The sequence below is a fragment of the Euleptes europaea genome, chromosome 5 (genome assembly GCF_029931775.1).
Source record: "Euleptes europaea isolate rEulEur1 chromosome 5, rEulEur1.hap1, whole genome shotgun sequence".
NCBI lineage: Eukaryota > Metazoa > Chordata > Lepidosauria > Squamata > Sphaerodactylidae > Euleptes > Euleptes europaea.
The window spans coordinates 49,002,942-49,009,266 of record NC_079316.1 but is presented as its reverse complement, the minus strand read 5'-3'; positions in this window follow the sequence as shown (position 1 = coordinate 49,009,266).

Sequence of the window (6,325 nt, the reverse complement as noted above, 5' to 3'; positions counted from 1 at the left end):
AGTGCTGCAAGACTGAAGAGCTTGGAGGGCAAACTACATGTTACACTGCAGCCAGATGGCTCCTTCTCCATTACAAAATGGCCTCTGGAGACAGGGCAGGAAGGAAGAGGGTGCTTAACTTTTCCTTAACCAGTTGTTTTGCCCCTGAAATTTCCCTTGCCCTAGGTGTTTTACCCTTTTCAGTATTCCCAACCTGTGTTTACCTTGGAAATATGGTAATGAAACCAAGTGGGCATAAAAACAACATAGTGGTGATGAGGATTTTCAAGGGACAATTAAAGGGTTAAGCACTCCCTTCCCCCTTCACTCTTTATTCTCTTGGGGGGAAACCAGAAAAAGAGTTGGAGCCACCAAGGATATCATATATATTTTTCTTCTAAGCAGGAGAATATCAAGGTACCCATGGCTTTAGCCACAGCATGTGAATGGCCACACACACATCTCTTCAACTCCTTAAAGACATGCTTGGTAACCACCAGCAGAATGTGGTCATTTGAACAAAAGTCTAGAAGTTAAAATAATTATGTATCTGATAATTTAAAAATTGCTAGGATTCCCATGTTCCAGGCATTTCCATTAAGCATTGTGTGTGTGTGTGTGTGTGTGAAGTGCCGTCAAGTCGCAGCCGACTTATGGCGACCCCTTTTTTGGGGTTTTCATGGCAAGAGACTAACAGAGGTGGTTTGCCAGTGCCTTCCTCTGCACAGCAACCCTGGTCTTCCTTGGCGGTCTCCCATCCAAATACTAACCAGGGCTGACCCTGCTTAGCTTCTGAGATCTGACGAGATCAGGCTAGCCTGGGCCATCCAGGTCAGGGCATTAAGCATTGTAAGGCCAGTTAATGTATCTATCCTGATGTGGTGCATCTGGATATTTTATTGAGATTTAATTATTTTCAGATTTTTATATCCGCTGTGATTAGCATGTATTTGTCTTCCCATTTTTGAAAAATAGAAGAAATATGATCTACATTTTTTCATTTTCTATGTGTTTACTATAAACAATGTAACTGCAAACAGTTCAACCTAAAAATGCCTCTAAGCCCTATTTTCCTAATGTTTCCTAAAATAAGATTTGCGCCAAAGGGCCGACAACCTTTGGCTATGTCCTTGGTACATGCTGAATCCCTTAGAGCACTGTTATACTAGTGAACAAGAATGCATGAATCTCATGTTTATATTACTTGCATGGACTGAACATCTGAATGAATGTCTTTGTATAAATGTTTCATTTTGTAATTGTATATTTTTAAAAGTTATACTTCTTTCTATTTTTAAACAACTCCAGGTTTTAATAAAAAATTCTCTCAATACAAAAAAGAATTATTCCACTGAAATTATTAGTAATACAAATTATAGTTGAAAATCATTATTTTCAAAACTTAAAATGCAGTTTTAGCTTAAAAATCCCCCTCCCCCGAAACACAAAAATGACAGTCATTTGTTCCTAAGGAATATCACAGAGCAGTAGTTAAGAGGAAGAGAGTTTGGTTCAAATGTTACCTCTGCTATAAACCCGTGGGGTACCCTAGGCAAATTGCTCTGTCAGCCTCAGCCACCCATCTGCAGTACGAGATAATAATACCAGCATACCTTACTGTTGTAAGGATTATTTATTTGATACAATTATTCACTGCCTTTCTGCCACTGCATTCGAGATGATTTTCATTCACACTAGTATCTACAATACAATATATATAACACAAAAGTGAAAGAAGGACAGAAAAGGAAGAAGAAAATACATTAATGCTCTAACTCTTACATAACATATGTAGTTGTTCTGTAATGACCAGCTAGAATTAGGGTTGCCAACTGTCTGGACAAAAAATGTCCTGTCTCTTTGGTCATTTATGCATGGTCGCTTTAACCTCCTTTATTCCCCATTTCAGCCAGGATCAAAGTAACCCGGGTTGGGGGAAACTGTATGCATTGGCTGGAATGATCAGAGACGAAACTGTGTGCTAATGGAGGCATGAATACAGAAAAGCAGTCTCCCAAGTTCAAATCAAGTCCCACCCCTTTAAATGCTTCTCTGTAATTGACTGACTTCGCAGTACTCACCCTGAGAGAAGATTTCCTTCCCCCCAGACCCAAATGCCGCATAAAAAAGCATTTTAAGAACAAAAAACGGGGCAATCTGAAAGAAGAGGGGAGAAATCCAAGCCTTGTTTTAAAAAAGCCTTTCTTTTGCTCAGAAAGAGCTCTGAGGTAGCAGGAAGCACTTGAATCCCTGCCTCTTTACACACTGCTTCATGATTGGCTGTGAGAGAAGCCAATCTTCTGTGTTCCCCCTGTTTGGCTATCTGCATGCTGCCTTGAAGAGGGGTTTGGAAAAGGGTGGGACGAAGCTCAACCCGAGAACAGAATATGCATGCTCTGTGACTCCGGAATGAGCCAGGGTGAAAGGTTTAATTCAGGCCAGAAGATGAATGGGAAAAGCCGGGCTCGTTTTGCGTTGAAACAGCGTTGAGCTTCCAAGGAATGAGGTAACATGCATACTGAAAAATTTGTTGCTGGCTGAAACGGAATAAAGGAGGGTAAAGCAACCATGCGGAAATGACCTGTAACTGTGGCTAAAGAGCATGTTATTTACCAGTGGTGTCATTTACCTCCAAACATGAAAAAAAAATCACCTGTCCAATTTCCACACTAGGTTGTGCATATCAATATACCCAAACTGAAAACATACCCGAAATTAACCGTTTCGGCAACACTCGGGTTTTGGGTCAACCGAATACCAAAACCTGTGAATCTGCCCAAAGCCAAATAGGCGATAGATATTCGGCTTTTTCAGGTTTCAGCTATTTGCATTTGCTCAGATGCACAGCTCTGTGCTTTCTCCCATTTTTCTATCTTTGACTTGTTTTGTTAGGGCCCCAAAGTTGGGGCCCTTTTGAGGTAGGGGTCATGTAATCGGAGCCAGTTTGGTCTGACCAAACTATCCATCACCATTCAGTGGCATGACCTGGATCAGGATAGTCTGGAGGCAGAAGTGTCATTTAAAAGATGGGGCTCACCCAGTCCCACCCAGAGAGATATACCCTCCAACTAAAAAGCACCAGCTATAAAAGCTGTTGAACAGGCTTTGTTCTGAAGAAGACTGCTCACCCACACAGATGAGCAATCTGCTTCACAAGAGCTGCCTTGGTTATGATTTCGGCTGGCTCCGATATCAACCCCCCTAAACCTGCTCTCAAATTGAAGATCGTCCCAAACAGAGGCTTTGTTTCCCCATACTGTGACCATCTCTTGAAATCAGATTTTTGATGACTATAATAAAGGACTGATCACAGGACGTCATTAGACACCAAAAGAAATGTTTTCTGTGCCTTATTTTTCTTGCATTTAAGCTATTTTCCTCAGTTTGGAAGCTAATTTGCATGGATATCATGTTATGCACCCTAGATGTTGAGTTCAAATTGATCTATGCTAGAGATAAGAGTTACACTCATTTTGATGCTCAGAGAACATGTTCCTCACTTGCCCTGGGCCTGTTTTCTAAGGATAATCTTCCTATCTGGATTCTCTGGTTAGTCCAAAGTTATGTAGAATCTTTATGCATTCAAGATTCAATTGCCCCTTTTCAATGGTTTTGCTGGGCTGTATGCTAAAGATCCCTTTTTCAGACAGGCTGTGTCCCTGCCCTCTTCAGTCAGTGGACTCCTTGGTACATAACCTTCTGTATTGTTATTATGTACACCAACTTAGGCTAAAATGGATTATACCATGTTTTAACAAACAGTCCACATATTCTCAAGCAACTTTGGAGCAAATGGTTCAGTTCCTCTTAGAGGACTCTGACCCTCAGTGTACTTATTTTGTTGCTTGTTTTTTGGAGGCTTCAGAGAAGAGACGAAGGGAAGTGCTTTTAGAGATGGGTCTTATTTAAGTTTTATGGTTTTATTGTTCAAAACCTTGGTCTAAGAACAGTAGAAAAGAAAGATTATCCCAGCTTATGGTGTTGGCTCTCCTTATTCTACAGACAACTTCCTATAGGTGCAATCACACTCCGTTTCATTAAAAAGAAAGTGAAAAATTCCTGCAGTCAAGCATTACCTCAATAATATTGCTCAGACTCATGGAGAAGAGACAGGTTTTGGGAACTGGGCACATAGGGCAGACCTCAAGGGCATGAAGTCTAGGCAGGCTGGATCACTATGGAATCTGCATGTAATCACTTTGCCTGCTGCATTTGGCCACTTCATTTATGGCAGGAAAACTAGTCTGGGTCTATTCCAGTGTAGGATGGTGTAGGATGGTGACATGAATGTAGGATGGTGCCATAAGGAATGGTTATAATCTACTCTTTCCTGCAGGTGGCAATGCTGCAGCTCTCTTCCCCTCTATGACCCTTACTCTGGTTAATTTATGGACATTCCTGAGGAAGGAATGAGGTACTACCGAGAGATCCCACTTCCAGTGCTGACATGGGGCTATATTTAGATAACAACAGTTGTGATTACAGACATTTTTGGGAAGGAGAAGAGAGAGAGAGAACTTGAGTCATTACTGAACAAATGAAGTTGTGTCCCTTGCATCAGTATCCTTTTGTCCAGTTCCCCCCAAAAGTTCTTGGGCCCTGAGTGCTGAATCAGTTTCTGGTGACCCACATCTTCCTATCTCATATTTCACCCTCTCTTCTTGCTCTTGACTTCACTCATTAGTTGATTGCTTAATTGTGATGAAAAGTTCACCTATATTTTATTTGTTGCATGCTATCCACTCCTTTCCCCTCAAGATTGCACTTTGGTATTGGGGAACTGGTCCAAAAGTTACGTTCTTTGCCCAGATGCTATGAGTGCTCCTGGAAATCAACAGTGTCATTTTCACAAGACTCAGCTGATTCTTTTCTGTGACAAGCAATACGATACCCCTTGTCCTTGTCAGTGCCATGTTGAGTTCATTTTGCATTTCTTATTTTGTTGCCCTTTACCCACTGCGGAATAACAGAAAAAATTATAGGCTCCCCTGATCTACTGTGTTAGGAAAGTAACAGGATAGTCAAAATCTTCCAAGTCATCAAGTATTTCCTCTTTTGGATTTTTCCCCAATGCCCAAAACGAAAATCCTTTTCCAAACTACTGCTTTTTTACATAGCCACTGTTAAGGCTGAATTCAAATGCCCAGTCTAACTGTGGTTAAACAGAAATAAGTTCCAATCCAGCTTGTGCTTAGGCTTGTGTATATGTCTAGCACTTTAAAACATCTTATTTACAAAGCTATTGTACTTTTGACAAAGTAACCCGAAGGGAAGTCCCTCAAGTTATCTCTTCAGGTGCATAGAGCATGATGAAGGGATGATCGTTTAAGACCAATTCCACTTATCCATGATGCAACCACATAGCTTAACTGGTGTTACCGTATATACTCGCGTATAAGCCGAGTTTTTCAGCCCAAAAAAAGGGCTGAAAAAGCCGGCCTCGGCTTATACGCGGGTCAATACGGTAGAGGGGGGAAGGAGGAGGGAGGAGGGAGGGGGGAACTTACCACCGCCATCTTTTCCAGGCCGGGAGCGGCCTCCAGAGCCCCCCTGCGGCCGCAGGGAGGGCGCTCTGCCGCCCCCGCCGCCTTCTCCCGGCCGGGAGAGGCCTCTAGAGGCCCTCTGCGGCCGCGAGGAGGGCGCTCGGCCGCCCCCGCTGCCTTCTCCCGGCCGGGAGCGGCCTTCAGAGGCCTGCTGCGGCCGCGGGGAGGGCGCTCCGCTGCCCCCGCCGGATCCGCCGCTTCCCGCCGCCAGGAGCCCAGAAGGTAAGTCTTGGGGGGGGAGGGGTTATAAGCCGACCCTCGGCTTATACGCGGGTGCCTAATTTTTCCCCATTTTTGGGGAGAAATTAGGCACCTCGGCTTATACGCGGGTCGGCTTATACACGGGTATATACGGTAGTTTTCCTTTCACTAACCAGGATTCTAAACCAGGATTAAACCCTGGTTAACAACTCAGTGTTTGGCAGACAGGGACTAACTCCAGTTAACCTGTCCCTTTTTAAGTTTCCAAGAACATTCTTTGTCTCCCACCACAATTTATTCTTGCTATAAAGCAAATGGTTGGGAGTCAAACCTCTTAGCAATTCTGTACCCAGGAAGGGATCATGAGGTTTATATCATGTGCAAACAGGCGACAAAACTATGTTCATGTTGTATTTGTGGGTTTTTGGGGTTTTTTGTTTTGTTTTTTTACAAATAACAGAATTACAGCACAGGTGTTAACCCACATCAGACCACCAGAAGACAGACCTCCCAGGGGCTTCAGCCCACTAGCCGCTCCATTTGCCTGTTTACTCTCTCCATCTCTTGACAGACTCTAAACTGCCCTTTCTTTTCATACAAAG